Below are 21,192 nucleotides of genomic sequence, written 5' to 3'. Positions count from 1 at the left end.
ATTAAATGTAAATTAAGGTAAAACTGAAGTAGAGTCATTACCATTTATACAAACAGTATCTATAATAAAGTATCAACTTTAGAATGGCCAGGAGGATCTTGCAGATGAAATGAGCACTGGACCACACATGACAAAGACTCCTATGTACACTCAGGTGTATGAATAAATTTAGCATCTACTTTCAATTTGACATTCCTATAAGACTTAGAAAGAAAAAAGTAGATCCCATCAATATGAAAATTAAAAAAAATCAGTTGTGAGTTTCCATTAATGTGCAGCAAAACTCAAACTAAATATTTTATATTTTATTTAAATGAACCCTCCCATTTGCAAATTTTTTACAAAGAATTATGTTCAAGAATACAAAGAAAAACAGGAACTGATAAAAGTATCAAACACTGCCTAGCAGATCTGAAGTATTTCTTCATATAATTAAACTACTAATTGGCAGTACAACTAAATTATGTTTCTGACTAAATGGGCTTCAATTTTTTTCCATTTAACATCAAGGCAGTAGTGAGTTAAAGTGTGCAAACTTCTCGGAGTTCTCAGAAGTGCAATGTCAATATAATCATGATAAGAATAATCATTAATATTTTAATATCACTAAGTGTCTTGCTGTAAACTGATCCTTAGTTATTGACTTGACTAATGATACTCGCTGGTAATTTTTTTAAATCAAACATCTTAGACATGGCGATCTTCTCTTGTAGTTTTCAATACAATTGAAGCTGGGTCATAAAATTTAGCTCACACTGTACTCAAATGTGCTGAGAAAAATTTAATTTATTTATTTTGTTTTTAAGCTAATTTGGATTTCTTCATGGGAGGAAGGATAAATAAACGCCCAACCAGTTTTAACCTTTTCCAATGCAATACGATAATCAGTCTCGTCACGCAGTGAACAAGCCATCCGCTTGCCTCCTCCTCTCCTACAATAGCACACAGGTACATGAACCAATAGAATCGGCTTGTATGATTGTGACATCAGAGGGAACTGCCAATCCAGGAGCCATGTGGTGTCCTTGTAGTGTCCTTTGGTAAGCGGTCATGTCCCTTGTCTGCTGGCTGCTAGGGACCTGTTGGGGCCAAAGTCTGGGGAGGGGAAATTAGGGACACACATATCACTTTCTTGCTCTCCCCCATTCTTCTTACCAACCCGCAGGCTAGAGACAGCACAGTCTCTCCTTTTACTTTCTTTATATTCTCCGCCTTCTACTATCAAGCAGCAAGGCCTCTGCCTTCTAGGTCCTAGGTGGAAGAGCTAACAGCCCTTCTAAAGGCGATCTCTCAACACTAAGAGCTGGAAACACCAGTCTTGGGCTTCCCTACGTGACAGAAGGCAAGGTGGCCACCAGGACACTGGAGGAAAAAAACCTTAATACAATAGGCTCATTGTACAACTATTATAGTTTCAGAGTAATTCCATCTGCCTCCCAGAAATGAATATTAATATATTTTTTCTCTTTTCATTCCTCCTGTAAGAAATTCTGTTCTCCTTCTGGACAGAAGATGCCTCATGCTAACAAAGTGAAAGTCAAGTACACAGAGAAGTAAAAGAGAAAGCACATTAATGCTTTTCTAATTAACTCTTGATATCATACAATCTTCGAGGTTCTTTTTTAACGCAGTTGAGTTGTGAGGTATTCTATTTTGAAAATGTGATAAAATGCATAGTTGACTCAAGCTATAATGGTAAATGTGCATGTACTCATTTTCCTGTGCAACTCATGTCTCTGAAGACCATATTCTTTATTATGTAATTCAAATTAGTTGTTCTATCTTCTTTGGGGGCACCTCTTCCTCTCCTAATTTTCCCTTTTGCTTGAAGTTTTGAAGTCTACGTTAGTTTCTCTGCTTTTCATACTATCTCTCACCTAGGTTAGCATTAAAGAACCCAGTGAAATTTCCTCCCCCTTTACTCACCCTCCTTTCTGGCATTCTATTTTTAATTTATTCAAGTGAATGTGTTGACATTTATTACTTACAGTGTCCTGCTCTCTGTACCATGCTCTGGTTCGGGATTTTGTTTTTCACATACTTGCAAAGTTCTCCCTGCTTCTAGTCATCAATCCATGTTATGTAACTATACAAAATCTATTTTTAATCTCACTTTCTCCAGGAAGAATTCACTGATTAATACTAGTCCTTTGTGATGTTTTGTTGTTGTTAGTGCTGTGGAGTCCATTCTGACTCTGAGCGACCCTGTATACAGCAGAGTGGACCCTGCCCGGTCTTTTTGCGCTATCCTCTCACCTTCTGGTGCTATATGAGACACTGCTCTACCGCTATTCACAGAGTTTTCATGGCCAATTTTTTCAGAAGTGGGTGGCCAGGTCCTTCTTTCCAATCTGTCTTAGTCAAAAAGCTCCGCTGAAACCCGTCCACCATGGTTGACACTGCTGGTATTTGAAATCCTGGTGGCACAGCTTTCAGCATCACAGTAACACGCAGCTGCCACAGTATGACAACCGAGAGATGCGTGGTGTGGTTCCCTGACTGGGAAACGAACCCGGGCTGTGGCAGTGAGAGCATGGGATTGTAACCACTAGATCACCAGATTGTGATCTTACTTTTACACTATTGGTCTGTATCACCTATTTGAATCATTATTTATTATGGAAGGTGAGATTCAATTTTAATAATTTTGATGAAATATTTTTTAATCAGTCACATTAAGACTGATTTTCACAGTTTACACAGAGAGATATTATTTGCATAGTGGTTGCATTCCTACTAAATACAGTTCCCATTAAAAAACATCCATCTTGCCACTTGCTCTGGTTTGACCTTTGTACAATTTCCTTTACCTTCCTTCTGTACTCATCACCATTTGTTCCATCTCATTTGTTCTCAGCAACTCTGTTTTAAGAACTTCTTTTTGTGATCATAAAAGTAATTTATAATAAAACAAATGAATGTGTTTCCTGTTTGAATATCTCTTTTATGACTGTGCTGTGCAGTGCTCTTTCTGTTGTTTCTATTGTCTTTATTCAGCTTCTCATTTTCTTCTTTTTTTGCGTTGTTTGGTCCCTTACTCATCTCGTGTTCATAAACCTTGCTAAGGTTTTTGTACTTTAGTAAGTATTTAGCCTATTATGTCTCATCCACATTCATCTCTAATATCCCTACACTTTTATCATAATGGGATGGGATTCTATTTGACATTGAGGTTGTTGATAAATAATTTGTGATTCTTCATACTTATGGTATATGTTTTTATCTCTGATTTGGATAGACACATCGTGAAGGCATGAATATCATCTATTTATTTTACACATTCACAAAAATTAACAGAAATTCTCTAATCTCTTCCCAGAATTCCTAGGAACATTAATTACTGTCAACTAAGTATGCATTCTGGGAAGTTTAAATTCATTCAGTATCATCAAGAACAAAGTACGAAGAACATTCTAGAGGCATAGTCCCTAGTTTTGAAGAGTTCTTCACGTGCTGTTGCTTCTATCCGAAGTGCCCTTCCCAACCACTCAAATGTATAATTGTCCTTGAAGACTGAGCACAGTGCCGTCTCCTTCACAAAACTTTCTCTTGCTCACCTCCCTCCCAACAATCAACCCATCTTCCATACCGCACTTTGATTAATGCCCCCAATATTGTATGTTTCATAGTGTAATATATTTTTCTGGCTCCATGTCTGTTCTTCTTCTGAGAATATGAACACCAAGGCCAGGCAATGTGGCCTTATTCATCTTTGTATTGTCAGTGACCAGAAAAAAAAATATATTCAGTAAATACTGAATAAATCATTGGGATTCATATGAAGCTATTTTTAGAAGGTGGGATTTGGTTAGAGTAAGTAGTCAAAGGAAATCTTCAGAATGAAAATCTATAGGAGATTCTGTGTCCTCACGTATACAGCTTATTTCTTTCGCTTACTCACATTTATACCTACTCAGCTGCATTTGTTATTTCACACATATTTTTCACTTGGCTGCATAAACCTGTTTGAAAGCACAATGCAGTACCTTGATGGTCGGTAAAATAGAGCTCATACCTAGACTACCTTCTTTTGGTTGATATTTTCTTGGTGGGATAGTGACGTGAGCTAGGCAGTTTTCTGCCTACCTGCTCACTTTAGAATACCTATACAGATACAGATAGAGTTGTAAATATATTGTAAAAATAGAAGTTTAAAATTTTTTTCTGAACGTTAGCATGAGAGTTACTCTTTAAAGTTTATAACAAACAATAAGCCATAAATGTTAGCTCCAGTGTCCTAGTTTTGTTTAAAATGACAAAATTTTTTAATATAAAAAGTAAATATGCAATATTAATATTGATAATATGTAAAGTTGGGATATAGAAGAGATTTCTATTTCCAGCAATATGGCAAATTAGATTTCCTGAAAATTTTAATGGGAAAAAAAGATGACAGATAAAATACAATAAGTAATACATATAAAATAAAATAAAGCACAAAACACAAACATTTAAATAAAACACATGGCTGAGTTTACTAGGATGGAAAGGACAGCTCTAAGGATCAAAAAAAAAAACAAAAACAAAAAACGAAACTTGAGAAGAAAATATGCGAGCTAATGCTGAGGCTTGTCAGTACTTGCCATTCTGAGAGTGCTTGCTAGTCTGGGTAACTAGGAGATTGAGTATTAATGCCCATAAAGGAACAGAAAAGAGAGTTGTAACTGAGACCCAGTTTAGTTTACCTAATAATCCAAGAACTCTCAACTAGCCACCTGTAGTGAAGTGGTGGACTAGAATAAAATCCATCCCTTCGAAAGAGAGATGACTTGAAAGATTGACTGTTTGACTTGTTCTATAGGTAGGATTTTTTCCAGTGATAATTCACAAACATATGTTTGGGATCTGAATTTACTCTACTTACATAATCTGAGAGCGTTCATATACAAGGAATTAACATAAAAGTATTCCAAGTCCCATAATACTCCTGGGGAGGCTTTTAAAATAAACAAAACGTTACTGAAGATTTGTTTCCAACCCAAGCTGTTGCTAAGTCCGGAAGATAAAGCCCCACTGAAGATTAGTTCAGTCCAAAATTACAAGAAACAACATAAAGAAACAATCCAATATGAGCAAGAATCAGTGGATACCAAAAGAGTAGTACAAGTCTCCTGAACTTGTTGCATAATAGAAATGTTGGAGAAAAGCTATTAAATAAATATTTTTAAGATTAAAAAAATCATAAGAAAATAATTTACAAAAAATAGGAAGTGAGCAGGATATTATGACTAAAAGATAGTCTTAAAAAAGAACAGATCTTGAGCAATTAATAAACATATTTTCTTTAAAATTACACATAGTAATTTTAGAAGAAGAAGATTAACTGGTATTATATATTGAAGATATTACACAGAAAGAGAAATTCAAAGATAAAGATGTTGAAAACCTAAGACATCGGTCAGATAGACTGAGAAATTCAACATTTAGTCGATAGGGGTTCCTTAGCTGAATATAGAAAACGAAAGTGGCTGCTCAAAAGATAACATCTGAGAATTTCACAGAGTCAATGAAAGACATGAATCCTCTGATTTAGGAAACATTGGAGGCGGAAAAATCACACCTACGAATTCAAGTAGAAGTGAAACAGCAGAATATAAAATAGAGACAGAAGATCTGAAAGGTGGCCAGACGAAAAATGCAGTGTTTACAAAAGGACAACAATTAAACTGGCAGCATTAAAAGAAGCCAGAATATGATAGTATGTTCAAAATGCTGGGAGAATATCACTGTAAATCTAGGCAGCTCAGCTATCTTTTAGGATAAAGAAAAAAATACATATACCAAGAGTTGAAAATAATGTGAAGCAACTAGAACTCTTACGCTGTTGATAGGAAAATAAATTAGTACAATAACTTTTTTTTCCTTGCTAAAATGGAGATAATATGGTTAGCACATTATAAGCATTCAACAAATATTAGTTTTTTACTGTTTAGTAGAGGTAGAGATGAATATCATAAAATGGTTTAAACGTCCAAGTTCACTTTACAAAGAAAAATAAGTGCCCGAGTCAATGAATAAGCAAACAAACAAACAAAAAATAGAAATACCTTGTGGTACTGAGAATGGATTCCTAGGAATCATTAAAAAAATACAATATGCTCAACTTGAAATATATGTAATTAGAATTTATAAACATTTAATATAATGCATAGAAAAAGGCATCTTTAATTTGGTACTCTCTTTTCTAACTTTTGATTATTTTTTGTTTGTTTATTCCTGATGGAATAGCCTCTTAGGAAGTTATTTTCAAATACATGTTCCCAGAAGTTCTGTGAAAATCATTTTGACACTGGGTGGAGAGAGGTTGGAGATGAGAAGGTGGAGTTCTCAGGGCTCACTCCCAGTTCAACTAGAATAACTCCTTTATTTTTCTGCTTATACACTGAGCTTTCGTACACGATAGGAGACAGGGGCAAATTGCTATTTTTAATCACAGCTACTTTTAATTAGAATCAAATTAGTAATTAACAGAACATTTTAGTAAATTTGTTTAGGCACATTCAGCAGTAAGAGAAGGGGTGTGCTTAATTGTTCTATAAAATAAAGAACAAAATACTTTGGGGCTATAAAGAAATCTGGTAAGAGTGGATGAGAAGATAAGGAAGGAGAGAGAGAGAGAGAGAGGCAGAAGAGAAGCTGAGATTGAGTGAAGGAGGGTCAATAAATCTTCCTTGTGGTGGAGTGACCAAATGGCGATGCCTACTCTTCCATTGGAAATTATGGTGTTTCTCTGATGTAAGACCGTCATCTGGCTCTCTCCCATACAGTAAGTAGAGCTTATTGATGAATTTTCCTTATAATTTAAATTGCTAAGATGGCTGAGAGATGTTTGACAATGTATTTAGAAGCAGTTCTCTTGGAAAGGGGCACTGAGGTAGAGGAATCCATGAAAATGTCACCACAGGAGTTTGTATAAATCCGTGAGGAGAGTCTGACTTCCATGGGGTGTAGAATTTTAGGGGTTGGAAGTGTTGAACCAAGTCTGGAATCTGGGCTTCATGAATAATGTTTCATTTGGAGAAAGGATTTTATGCTAAGTTTGAAAATTATTCCTGTAGTAAATGATTCATACAGTTACATCTTGTTTTGAACACAGAAGAAGCCATGCCATTTTCCATACATCATAAGAATTTTTACTGAAGTTGAATCTACTGTAAGAATCACACACACAAAAACGGTTTAACTCAATCCTTTTCTGGCTGGATTGGAGGTGACATCTATACTAATGGAGTAGGGACCATAGTCACAAAAGAATTGTTGATTTCCAAGAACGAAGTGGGACCAAGGTGGGCCCTTGGCAGGGGACCTTTAGCTACTTCACAGTTAGTAAGCTTTTGCTATACAGTGTGACTTTCCCTAGGGTACTATTTGCTGGTCAATACATGGCTCCGCTATTCTAAGCCACTTCATTGGTCAAAGTGTGAGTCTCTTCTAAAAACCTAACAGGGTCAAAAGTTGATGGTCAATACTCATTTGTTGAATGAATAGTTGAATGGATAAGTGAATGTATGAATGTCATTTAAAGCTTTGTAAATATCATGTTCTCTATTGGTAAAACCTTTCTAACCCATTTTTTAGAGATTCTTTCATTATGAAAGGAGAAATATAAAAGTAAATCTTATAATGATAGTGCTTTGTCAATTGTGAACGTAAACACAGTATTTAGTAATACCACTTCTGGTAGCAGAATATGAATATGAACCTAAACAATAGTCACACAGGGTCATTTATGTGTGGTCATGATTGGAGGAGCCTATTTGCATGAGATACAAGGAGCCTTCTAAAGAAAAGTTCATTTTAAGAAAAAAAGAGTCAGAAAAATAAATCTTAGGATAGGCTGAGGTTAAAGAAGATTGGCCATCTGGGGCCTGTGCTGATCATGTTAACCTTTAGCCCTAATGGTTTTCCTTCCCCCTTCTCTTTATCCCAGGTTCTTGTGCCAGAGTACAGAGGAGTGGAAACTAAAACATATATTTCAAATAGCTACTTCCTTAAGAAGTCTGTTAGGCGTTGGTACCGTAACTCACCAATATTCTGGGATCCACACAAGAGAAATGTGAAGAAAGAAAGAGAGAATGACGTTCCTTACTTGTGCAGAGGACCTTGAGCAGAGTGAAGCCACCTTTTACATGTCTTAGATCCTAGAGTGTTTACTGGTGACATCGGCACTAGAGGCCCTTTTGGCACAGGTGTATGGCAGCATAGAGAGGCATTTGTCCACTCATTCATTTACACGTTCCTTCAACTGAGATTTACTGGGGCCTTAGATAACGTGCTAAGGATTTAACTGAGTAACACAAACCCCTTTATTGAAGGCAGTGTTGGACAAAACAAACAAGTAGATCAATACTTCCAGGACACTGTGAAAGAGGAATGCGCTATGTGATATAGGATTATTTAGATGGGCAGTCAAGACTACTCAGAGAAGATTTCTATACCAGGTTCATAACCTGAGTGTTAAAGGAGGAGTAGATGTTAGAGGAAGCATGTTTTCATGACAGAGACAAGAGTAATTGTGAAGCACACAGACATGAGACAAAACTAAATTTGCAGAATATTTTGGCAAACTACATGCCATCATCTACTGAATCCTTCTTTGGGTTTATCTAAATAGGTCATAAAGTTCATAAAGTATTAATTTTGAAATACTCAAAGGAAATAGGCACAATTTTTCAATTTGGTTTGTTAACTCTTCTGTCCTTACGCCTCTTACAATCTACTTTTCAATAATGACTCTGGTATTTCCGTTGGTTGCTTCTCTTTTCAGCTGGCTTTTTACAGTATCCCAGGTCAAGTTTCCTGTATGCCAAGCAGTAACTGTGAATTCTTTTTTTGATCATAAAGAAAGCTCCAAAACTTTTTTGTCTTCACACTGCCTCGATCATTGCCTCTGCAGAATAGAAACCAATCTCTATATTTTTACATAAACTTTCTTAGCACAAAAATTCACAAACCTGACTGGATATTCTTTTTGCTTAGATGGTCTTGGTAGCTATGCTCCTCAACTGACCACCTTGCAAGTGGGCAGTTTCTATAATGAAGTGAAAAATGAGATTATGTTGATTTAAAACTTTGTGATATGTTCTGATATCCATTCCAGGTGCCTGTGGTTCAGATAGATATTTTTGGCAATGTTCTGCAAAGTTGGAAAAACATTGCTCTGTGGGTTTCTGAGAAACATTTGCTATTTTTCTCATATACGTCGTGCTAGTAGCAACTTCTAATCAGCAGGAAACAAAGGGCATGAGCAATTTATCCATTAAGTGAGTCATATGAAGTAAGCAAAAGAAGGAGACTTGCTGATGGTTAAAAGTGATATTTTTACATTTTGGTCAATGACCATTTCTCATAAATGTTTTAACATATGCTAAACTGAAAGTATTTTGGTTGAATTGTTAGTGAGATAGCAAAATCTCAATATTTTTAACATGATTTTCTTTTTAAAGAACTCAAAAATAACCATGGAGCTTTTTCCAAGACTACTTAAAAATCACTTTTCAGTTGAGATGCCAAACTTTTAAAATCAGTTTTGGAAAATAAGAAATCTATATAAATTTATCAATTAATATAGAAATAAAGTGTAAAAACCAAAGAACAAAAGAAACTCAGATGTTAGAAATCTTCTAATTTTTGAAGAACTTTAAAAACTAAAATTTTAAAGTACAATTCTATTAGTATCACTATCTAGTTTTCTGCATTATTTTTTCCAATTTTTTTATTTTGAAAAATTAAAATCTATATGAGTTGTAAGAATTCATCAAAGGACATCATTTTACCACATTTGCTTTTTCTTTCTCAAATACTTCAGCATGTACCTTCTAAAAACAAGGATACTCTTCTACATTACTGTAATAAAATTATCACAATCAGAAAATATAACATTTAAAAATACAATTATTTAATATATAGTCCATATTTAAATTCCTCCAATCGTCCAAACAGAATTCTTAACAGATGTTTTTTGATCCAGAGGACATGAAGAATAACGCATTGCGTTCAGTTGTTATTCTCTTTAGTTGGCTAATAAAGCAAAGCTTTGTTAATTGTTAGTAAATCAAAGCTAAATTTATTACAACTAATTGAAGCAAGGGAGAATCATCTTGACAGAGTAAGATTCTCAAAATAGAAAAAGTTCATATGGTTCCAAATTGGAAGAATGCACCTCAATTGGATTCATTTAAGGTTTTTCTCATGATTTGACTGGAGTTAAACATTTTTGCCAGGCATACTACACAGGTGATTTTTGCGTCCTCTGTACAGAACATGATGTGAGTTTCTTCCATTATTGGTGAAATATGGCTTGATCATTTCTCCAAGGTGTCATCTCTCAGATTTACTCACTGCACAAGTTCTTTTTAGTAAATAATCTGTGGGGGAAAGTTTATGAGGACATAATATTGTGTTCATAAATCCACTAATTATTAGCTTCCATTGATTCTTTCTGTCATTACTATGATAGGTGAAAAAGAATAAATTTTAATTTCTATAATTTTTTCAACATGTTAGTTGATATTTGTCCATAAAGTAGAGCTTTTCCTTTTCCTCACTTTGTAATTACTATTATTTAATAGCAATATACATATTAGGTTCCTTTCTTATTGCAGTGTGTTATGTTCTTATTCAGATTGATAGCCAAGCCATTCCCCATTTGGCCAGTGGGAGCCTATTCATGCATGCTCCAGGATCCTTTTGATATGTACCTATAATTTTTAAAAGAAATTCCTTACTTTCTGTAACAAGAAGACTTTCTAGTCTTACCTTGTACTTTCCTTGCCTTAGCCCCGGAATCAATATTTCTCCAAGGGACCCGCGTTTTTTTCTATCCATTTCCAAGCCATTGCCACTCACCCCCCTGCAGGTAGTCATTTCATTGGCTTCAGGTTTTCACTTCCTGTACTTATTTTTTCAAAATTAAAGCAATATATACTAAATATTCCTTCTCATTCTTTCTTATCCAAAAAAGGAGTGCATTATAGGTACTTTATTGAAGTTAATTTTTTTTTTCACTAAAGAGCTTGTCCTGAAAATCACTGCATATGAGTTCATAGAAATTTTCTTCATATTTTGGTTTAAAACTGCATAGAACTTCATTTTGTGGTGAACAGTCATTTATTCAGTCAATCTCCTGTATATGGGCTACATTTTTTAATTGTATTTTTGTAAGTGTATCTTAACAGTAAATTCCTAAATTTGAAGTTTTGTTAGATACTGCCAAATTCTTCCCAGAGAGCTGAATCTATGTTGTATTTATATCAGCAATATATGGAAGTACTTGTTTCCAAAGCCTTCAAACAAAGTGTTCTCAAACTTTTGTGTTTTATAAATCTGATAAAGAATATATGGAATCTTAGTATAGGTGAGATAAATATGAAATTCTCTTATCATGAGTGAAGTTAAATGTCTTTTCATATGTTTAAAGGTCATTTGTATGTCTCTTGTGTCTCTTTTTGTAAGCCATTTATATCTTTTGCCTTTATTTTTATTTGGTTTTGGTATTTTCCCCTGTAATTTAAAATGTTCTTTAAATACTTAGAATGATCACTTTTTACCTGTGATATATACAAATAATTTCCTTTCTATGTATCAATTTTATTTCCATGTTTTTTTTGGGGGGATGTCATACAGAATTTTTTTTCAATATTTCCTTTCATTGCATCAGGATTTTGAGTTATAGGTAGACTTTTTTTCACCCAGTTTATAAAGGAATACCATGTATTTTTCCCTGGTAATTGCATAGATTTAATTTGTGTATTTAGATCACTGATTCATTTGGGGTTTCTTTTTCTTTTCCAATTCTCGTGCCTCTAATTGTTTCTTCTAATCTAATTTCATGGGCAATACCTCTAATTTATTGTTAAATAATAGTGGAGATAGAAAGTATTCATGCTTTATTCTTGAACTTGATGGGTATATCTCTTTTTCTTCCACATTAAGATGCTGGCTTTAGGGCTGAGTATATAATGTTATATGTATGTGTGTATATTTCTATATTATTGAATAAATTTTAATCAGAAACGGGTGTTGGATTTTATCACGGGCTTTTTAGCATCTATGGAGATAATTATGTATTTTTCTTTTATATCTATCAATATAGTGAGTTTTACAAATGAATTTCTATCTTTAGATTTATTAAATAAACTTCAATTAATGATGCTATATCTTTTCTTAATGTAGTATTAGATTTTGTTTGCTAATGTTTTATTTAAGATTTTTAGATTGATGTTAAGAAACAAAATTGGTATGTGCTAAATTTTTTCAGTTTAGGAATCAATGCTATTCTTGCTTTCTAAAAATATTTTAAAGTGTTCCTTAATTTTCTACGTTCTGTAACAATTTATACAGCATTGGAATTATCTAATCTTTGAAGTTTTGATAGAATTCTCTATGGAATCATCTGGATGTGATGCTTTTTTATTGGGTAGTTCTTTAATAACTCTCTCACTCTTTCTGTGTCTCTTTCTGTCTTTCTGCCTTTCCATTCTCTCTCTTTCTCTCTTTGTCATATGCAAATCATCTGTTTAAACTTTTTGTCTCTATTATAATCAAATTTGATAAATTATATTTTTCTGAGATATTATCTATTTCATCTAAGTTTTGGCATTTATCTGCATAAAGTTTTGCACAGTATTCTCATAATATTTTAAATCCTTCTGTTTCAATTGCTGTTTTATCCTTGTTCTCACCCTTGTTCTTCAACCATTGTTACCACCTCTGTTTTAATCTTAGACCTACAGTTAAATATATTCAGTGCTGAAAATCAGTCCTTTTGCTCAAGTTTCTTCAATCACGTCTTGAGTGGAGTAAGCTTGTCCTGTAATTGATTTTGCAGGAAGGGCTCATACAGTATTCCTGGAGTTCTTACAGGATTAAACAGTTTCTATAGACTTGACACTTGAAAGACAGTTTTGCTGATTTAACACTCGTAGCTCACACTTTCTTTCCTTGAGTTATTGGAACAAAGGTCCCACCTTTGTCTTGGTTTCAACGTCCTTGTCTAGAATTTTGATGTCATCAGATTTTCTTTCATTGATATGTGACTTTGTCTTTTTGCACGAATATTCCAAGGATAATTTTCTTTATGCTTAAAGAAAGATATTGAAGCTAAACATTAAAGGGCATATTTTTTTCAGTATATGGTGATCTCTTCAATTACATAGCTTCGGGACTTCTTTGTTTCTGAATGTTTTTGAATTATGGTTTAAAATATTTTCAATTATTTTATTTTAGTCTTTAATATCTCCAACTATGCCTGTCTTTTATCTTCTTTGCCTATATTGATCAATTTCTCTCTGAACACTTTGTTTCTTTCATTATTTCAATTTTGGTTTGTCTTAGTTGTTAGAATGCCTTTCCTAAATCTTCCTTATTAACTTTGACGTTTAAGCTTTTCTCTCTTGGACACTCTGTAATGTAGCTAATATTAACACATGTTAATATTTATCTTAATATTGAAAACTTATTTTCAGAGTGAATGAACTTAGATGTCCATTTCTGTTCTAAATTTTGGAATTTATAATTCAAAGTTTTTTAATGCAAGTTTTTCCTTAAGCTTGTTTAATTCAGTTTGGAGTGTTGTGTTAAAGGTTTTACTTTAATTGTTTAGTTAATTAATTAATTTCCTTGTTAGATCTTTTATTAGAGAGAATTTTTATCAGTTGAGATGTTTTGATTCTCCTTTTCTTGTTTTCTTTTTATATTAGGTCCATATGGAAGTACTCTGCAATTTTCAGTTGATTCAGTATTTGAAAAAAATTATTCTGGATTGGCAATAACAAATGTCTACATACAAGACTTTCAGATGGCTAATTAGGTTTCTCTGTTCAAGAGTTCTCTCTTCTGTTAATATTTTGAAGTGCAGTTTATTTAATGGATACTACTCTTTTCAGGGAAAGAGGCTTTGATTTGTCTTCTCTTTTTATCATGTCTTTTTTTCTTCCTTTGGAAAAATAAATTTTCTTTTTCTTTTACATCTTGCCCTTCACAATGAAGTCTCAAATGTGTGCCTCCTGCTTCCCTATGTGCTCTTCTCCCTCAGAAGTAGTGATACAAAATGAAAGGAGTAAAATAAAAATTATACAAGGAAAGAAAAAGATAAGCAAAAACTGTTTAAAATACTTAAGAGAATACGCTACTTGGATAAAATTGATAGAATGATGAGTTTCAAATAACAGAGGACACAACTTAACACTGGCTTAAATATAGGTTGGATTTATTATCTCTCATTACAAAAAGGCCAAGTTGGGTTAATTCCGTGACTTATTGTTCTCAAAGGCACAGGTTACTTTACCCTTCACGTTGTCCTATTGAATTTTGTTTTCACATTTGCCGTCTTATGGTCTAAATCATTTGGACAAGAATGTTCTTCTGTAAGAAATAGCAAAGGCCAGAAGAATGTCGTTTTCTTGAGGGAGTAAGGTAAACTTTCTCAGAACCTTAACTTCCCCCACTGCCACAAACCTGGTATTTTTCCTTCATGTCTCCTTGTCCAGATTTCATAAAATTATATATAAGTTTACCAAGATTTATTTTTAGATAAATAAATATTTTCTTGTCCCGGACCACCAGGTATTTAAACTCTGTGTTCTTTTAAAAAACACAAAAGGGGTATGAGACGATTGTTGATTAAACCACCAATTGTGTCTGACACAGATAATAAACATAACAAATTCCACTAAAATATAAGTGTATTTAATCGGAGATAAAATAATAAGAATATCCTAAGAATATGAAGGATAATAATCTTGAAAATATCTTAGAATAAGATAAAAATTATAGGATCATCTTAGAACAAGTATCTGAAAGATAATAATCTTAGAACATTCAGTAGAGTTATTAATGATTTTTCTCTCTAGATTAGAGTAACTGTAGGACGTCTTTGGGAAGAAAGTCACAGCACAGAGAACTTAGCTCTCTAATTATTTCTAAAGATTCAACTCCTAAAATTTGAGATCTTACATTTGTGGACAGGCAATATCAATTACCAGTTAATGCTGATCCTTCTGGTCCTACAGACTTACAAAGCTGGTACCAAATTCTCCCCTTACGAAACATAGTGCCCAAGAAAGTATTAAAAATTATTTAACTGTATTCTTATTAGGGATCATATGAAGAGGCAAAGGAATTGAGCATTATTTTCTCCCCACTTCTCTTCCTCTTTTGGGAGAACTTGTCCATTAGAAATTGTGCCTCCTTAGCCTTGATGACTGGGCCAGACGGGGTAATATGCAGCATGTTGACTGTACTTAATAATACTGTATTGCATATTTGAAAGTTGCTAATAAAGAACTTACAAGTCCGCACTACAAGAAAAAAAATTTGTAACTATGTATAATAATGGTTGTTAACTAGACTTATTGTGGTGATCATTTTGCAATATATACAAATATCAAACCACTGTGTTGTACACCTGAAACTAATATAAGTGTTATATGTCAATTATACCTCAATTAAAAAAAAAGAACACAATAACACAAAACAACATAAGAAAATGTAAGGTACAACATTCCATTAAGAAGAAAGGAAAATGAACTTATTTCCTCGTTTATGTAAAAAAATGCAGAAAGCTAAATATGACCACTATTTCCATGATAAATTTATTGTGGGAAATATCAAATTATACAATGATTTACACATTCTAATCTAAATTATTTTAGAAGTATTGGTGATCTATTATACTGAACCTTATTTACGTAAACACTATTTTGGCCATTATACAAATTATTTTTCAAGAAATCAACTTTTGAATACATACTATGTGTCAGGCACTGTGCTAAATTGCTCTGCATAGCCCCTATTAAATAACTGCTAGTATTAATACTTTGTACAGGTGAGGAAACTGTGGCTTATGGAGTTTAAATAACTTCACCACTATAACACAGTTAGTGAATGGTATAGATGGGTTCTGAACCCATGTAATGGTCTTGTATGCTTAACAAATTGTCTTAGTCAGAGCAAGTAACCTTATTCATTTAAATGTAACTATCTATAGAACTTGTTACCACAGTATTCTTTAGGTAGAGAACAGAACAGAAAGGGGTATACCACGTCTTCGATAGATAGGCCCAAACTCCATGCCATATTTAGGACTCGCCTAAGGAGATAACAGACTGATTATAATGAATTGTCTATACGGCCTTCTATGATCAGACTCGAGAGAAGTTTCTTTAGCCTTGCACCTATGAAATGAATTGTCAGTGGTGACTCCATTTTGTACCCTGGACTTCACCTTGTTAAAAATATGAAACTGTGCTGACCATGCTGACTTGCCAAAAGGGAGTTATTTGCTGAGACAGAACTTTCTGAAGGACTGTCCAAAAACATACTTTTTCTGGTAGCAACCATATGCCCTTGAGTAAGCCAATAAACTGTAGCAGAAATTTACCCTCCTTAACAAACAATGGAGGGAACTGTTCTGGGCTCTCTTTCTTGCTAATAAAAAGTCTGGACTTTCCAGCTGCTGCTGGAACTGTGTTCCTTGAATTGCAATTCTAAGACCCCAAATAAATGCTACTCTTCTATTTTACAGTTGTCTTTTTTTTAATAAGTTGGCATATTTGGTGTTAGAGCTATGGGATGTGAAGCGACTTTCCACCTATTTCTGGGGCTGCTGTTGGTTTGGAGCAAGACCCCTGTGTGAGCCTCCTGTGCTCTGTCATCTCCCTGACAGCCTCAGGCCAGGTGAGTCCTCTCAGTTCTGAACCTCCACCTTGGTTGAGGTTCTGGCTTTTATCTGGGTGTCTTTTGGAACTAGTTTAAGAGAATTTACTTCCTCTTTTGGTGAGTCCATACTTGTAGCAGGAAGTATGCAGTCTATTGCTACAGGGATTCAGCTCTCTTTGGGGATCCCTGCTGGATTTATGTTAAAAAATTATGGGCCCTCTGCATATCAATTTTTAGAGAAATGGCATTGGTATACCAAGGATGATTTAAAACTTGCTTGGCCCCAATGGGGCTCTTTTGAAATATATAAATTAGTTTATTTGCATGCACAGTTAGAAAATAAGAGATCTAAAACTAAGCAAGTGGAACGGGAAGCTTATTTTGATTGGTATGTTGAAGTGTCCTGGGAAGTGCCCCATCCTGTTCAAAAGGCGGGGAAACGTGATTCCAGCGTTTTAGGCACTGTTGAACAAGAAGGCCTATCGTAGTAAAGAAGTTTTAGGGAATCCAAAGGCAAGATAGGTTCCACCTGGTCTATGGACCAGGATCTTGTGCCTTTCTGGAAATGGGTGAACTTTTGGATAATTTGCGATTGTAACAGCCATTCTGGAGAAACTTTCTTTTGGATAAGTCCACCTTAAGGGGCACCCTTAAAAGAGAGGATTCCAAACCTCTCAGAGACAATGGAATGCATTCTTTGATTCCTATGCAGAAGCTTCTAAAAGAAAAAATGACTTCAAAAACAGCTATAAAATGGTCCTCACAGCACGCAAATAAAAAAAATCTTTAGTAAAAGTCTTTGGCCTTCTGAGCAGGTAAACTTTACTTAGTCCATCTGCCAGAAACACAATTTAGATTCAGCTATTCTTTTGGGTTTTGTACCTGAGACATGGCTAAAAATTTTAAAGATCTTTGTGTCTCTCTGTATGTATATACATATGTGTGTGTATATATACATATGTATATGTATATATACACACACATATGTATGGTATTTTTCTACCTCTGGATGGTATTGCCAAAATTAAACATTTATATATATTAAGTATTCCTAAAATTCTCAGAAATATAGAAACTAACCCAAACGTCTTTCAAGTTCACATTGTCTGAGATCAGGCATGTCTTCAGAGTAATCAATACTGAATGAAATACAAGCATACAAGTTTTTCTATCTGGGTTTACTAATCAAATAATTGTTTACTAATCAAATAATTGTTTACTAGTCAAATAATTCTGTTACAGAATTTGTCAACAAGAAAAATAACTTAAGATGATGGTTAACTCTTTAATGTCTAATCCAAACATAATTGTTAAAAACAAGTGTTTAAATAAATGTAAATAAGATAAAAGCTTACACTAAGCTAAACTAAATAATGGATATCCATTAAATATCTAAATCATTTCCAGATAGGATAGTCACTGAGACATTGACTGCTAAACATACAGGGAAACAAACAATATTTGGGTCCACCAATAGACATGTTTTGTGCCACATTGAAAAGTTTGCTGTAAAGAGAAATATGCTTCTAGAAATTATGAAATTTGTTTATGGGTTTGCTAATCTACTACAGGATGCTAATAGATGAGCTTATAATATCTGATAGCTCACAATTTCATGCTTCCTAGTTTTCACTGGAAAGCAAAGAGTTAAAAAAGTTGGAAGAAGAGCTGAGAATATAAGGTGAACCAAAGAGAAAATGTCAGAACACTTAGAGTGATAAACATAAATTAACTCTGTGCAAACTGTGTGCACTGACGCTGAGAGAGTGCAGGCAAAGCAGCAGGAGCCTCTGAAAGATGAGAAGCAATGGGATTCTCTTGAGAGCTTTTTCCTACTATGGAAGGATTCACTGTAACTTTTTATTTTTCAAACTATTGTCACAGACCATTGAGAAATTATGATTAATGTTTATTTAAACAGAACATGTACATGGTATCTACATTTATCAATATAGATAAATGGATAATACATATCTTCAACTTTATTTATAATTCATAGATAAATTTATTATAAATTTATTTATTATATATAAATAAAAGAAAATAATTTCATAAAATGCAAAATAGAAGGCACATATGGCATATATTAAGCATGGGAAATACATATCAGTTTATTAAACTTTTATTTCAGATACTTATATGGTTTTATATATATAGGCAAATGCTGGACCATGATATACACTAGATTTCTTGCTGTGGAATGATTCAACATGTTTGAAAACCATTGCTCTTATACTACAGTAAATTGAGCAACAGAAAGGTCTGTGCAGCCAGATGGAGAGACCAATGCAAGAACCACCACCCTTGCTGTCCTGTAGGCACACAAGGATAACTCCTCAAGGCCAGGCTGTACTCATTCTCTGACAGGCTCATACTCTGTTGCCTGTTTTTTCAGATTTACAGCCAGGCAACAATCTTTGTTCAAAAGAACTTCCCCCAGTTCTTATAACTACTTACAATGCTGGGCATTCTGGTGACGGTTTCCCAGATATTTATAGCCCTGCCATCAGTTTAGACGCTGTTGTTCCATCTTTCAAATCTTTATTCTGCCTACTCAACTTACAGCAGCCGTCTTCAGCAACAATGTGGGGATCTTGTTCTATCCGCCTGTTCTATCATGAACAGTGTGGCAGAGCAATGTCAGGATGAACCTATAGACCCAAGTGAATCTCGTTCTGTAATATCCAAAAAGCATATGGCTTACTTTGTACTATGTGGAAGGAGTTTATATTCATTTAATGTAATGCATAGGCAATTATGCCACCCTCCAAGGTAAAATCTGTAATTATTCTGTAACAACTGCTTTGCTTCATTTCTTTTCTAGATAAACTTTATAAGTTTTTGAAATTGAGAGAATGACTGTAAATGAAAAGTAAGCAAGAAAAGTAGGCTATGTATTTTCAGTGAAAGAAGATATGAAGAATGAAGATGGAATTTTGTTGAAGGAAAAAGCAAGTAATTTTGTTCTAAAATAAAATGATTGTTCCAAAATAAAAAAAAAAAAAAGGACAAAACAAGACATAAAAAATTGTAGAAGACTGTGAAAAAGGAATCTTTAAAAAGAAATTTTAATGTGTGGTCAAGCTGGCTAAGATTAAAGTGAATTTATTGAAAAATAAATTTTAATATCAAAAGTACACTGGTGTAAAATTAAAATTCGGACATTAATTAAAAGTACAAAGAACAAAGTCCTTTATTAAAAGGACAAAGTCTTCTCAGATTATTGATCTGCTCTTAATAAGAAATTATAAAGAGCGGGCCGGCCCGGTGGCACAAGCAATTAAGTGCGGGCGCTCCACTGTGGCGGCCCGGGGTTCGCAGGTTCGGATCCCGGGCGCGCACTGACGCACCGCTTGTCAAGCCATGCTGTGGCCGCGTCCCATATAACGTAGAGGAAGATGGCCATGGATGTTAGCCCAGGGCCAATCTTCCTTGAGAAAAAAGGGGAGGATTGGCATCAGATTAGCTCAGTTAGCTCAGGGCTGCTCCTCCTCACAAAAAAAAAAAAAAAGAAATTCTAAAGAAAGTTTCTTTATCTTTAAAGTAATTTGCCTAGAAAACAAAGATTCTCTGTTTTGTCTTTATTAGGTCTTCGATTACTTAGAAAAGCTGAATTTTCTCAATATTAAAAGAACTGGGTTTTGGGTCCGGCCTGGTGGCGCAAGAGGTTAAGTGCACACGCTCCGCTGTGGGGCCCCGGGGTTCACCGGTTCGGATCCCGGGCGCGCACCGACACACTGCTTGGCAAGCCATGCTGCGGCGGCGTCCCATATAAAGTGGAGGAAGATGGGCATGGATGTTAGCCCAGGGCCAGTCTTCCTCAGCAAAAAAGAGGAGGATTGGCAGATGTTAGCATAGAGCTGATCTCCTCACAAAAAAAAAAAAAAAAAAAGAACTGGGTTTTGCTTAAAACTATGTAACCTTCTGCATTTTCCCTTAAAATCTTTTTGTTGCTTTGGTTAAATGGATAATTAAATATTGTTTCATAAAAATCTGTGAATCTTTTGGATTAAATGTTTTAAAACCTTTTGATATTTTTAACCAACATCCCTGAATCAAATTCTAAATACAGTCTTTTTGACCTGAGAGATATTAACCTAATTAGGTTTATTTGATATGTTAAATTACGTGGGAAGTATCAAATAAGAAGTAATACTAAGCCTTCTTTACATCATATCTATGTAGGTACATATTGTTAGTGCTCCAGAAATGACACAAAATTCCTGGAAATCGGACGTGTCCTAATATAACATCATCAAACTCCAACTATTATCTTAAAATGTTGCATGTCCCCAAAATAACCAAATTCCTTTGTCAATTGCATTATAATGACTGCTCATCAGATCTTTAATAATGGGCATTTTAGAGTCTTTTGTCATTTATAGACAGCTTTTGCTTTACTCTGATGGGGTTTGGCAAAGAACTGTGGCTGCAAAAGTGCTTCATCTTCAAAGAGATTCATAGAAAAGACTTTGACAAGTACTTTAGAGTACAGGTCTTTGATAACTTTGGGTTATCAAATCATAACACTGA

General features: G+C 34.2%; 1 long non-coding RNA gene across 4 annotated transcripts in view; it reads left to right on the top strand.

The window, feature by feature from the left end:
* Positions 1 to 21,192, top strand: part of LOC131403854 (uncharacterized) — a 132,414-nt gene that overhangs the window by 104,288 nt on the left and 6,934 nt on the right. The window contains exons 10-11 of one of the 4 annotated variants that reach the window (XR_009219585.1): positions 16,526 to 16,677; positions 19,484 to 19,548. This is a non-coding gene — a long non-coding RNA (uncharacterized LOC131403854). Of the gene's footprint in view, positions 1 to 806; positions 826 to 7,930; positions 7,982 to 16,525; positions 16,678 to 19,483; positions 19,549 to 21,192 lie in introns of those variants that run through there. The other 3 variants (XR_009219591.1, XR_009219589.1, XR_009219590.1) reach the window with 3 other exon arrangements.

Source organism: Diceros bicornis, unplaced genomic scaffold, assembly GCF_020826845.1.
Source record: "Diceros bicornis minor isolate mBicDic1 unplaced genomic scaffold, mDicBic1.mat.cur scaffold_93_ctg1, whole genome shotgun sequence".
Taxonomy (NCBI): Eukaryota; Metazoa; Chordata; class Mammalia; order Perissodactyla; family Rhinocerotidae; genus Diceros; species Diceros bicornis.
Note: the sequence above shows the minus strand (reverse complement) of the source record. Positions and strands in the feature narration are given on the sequence as shown.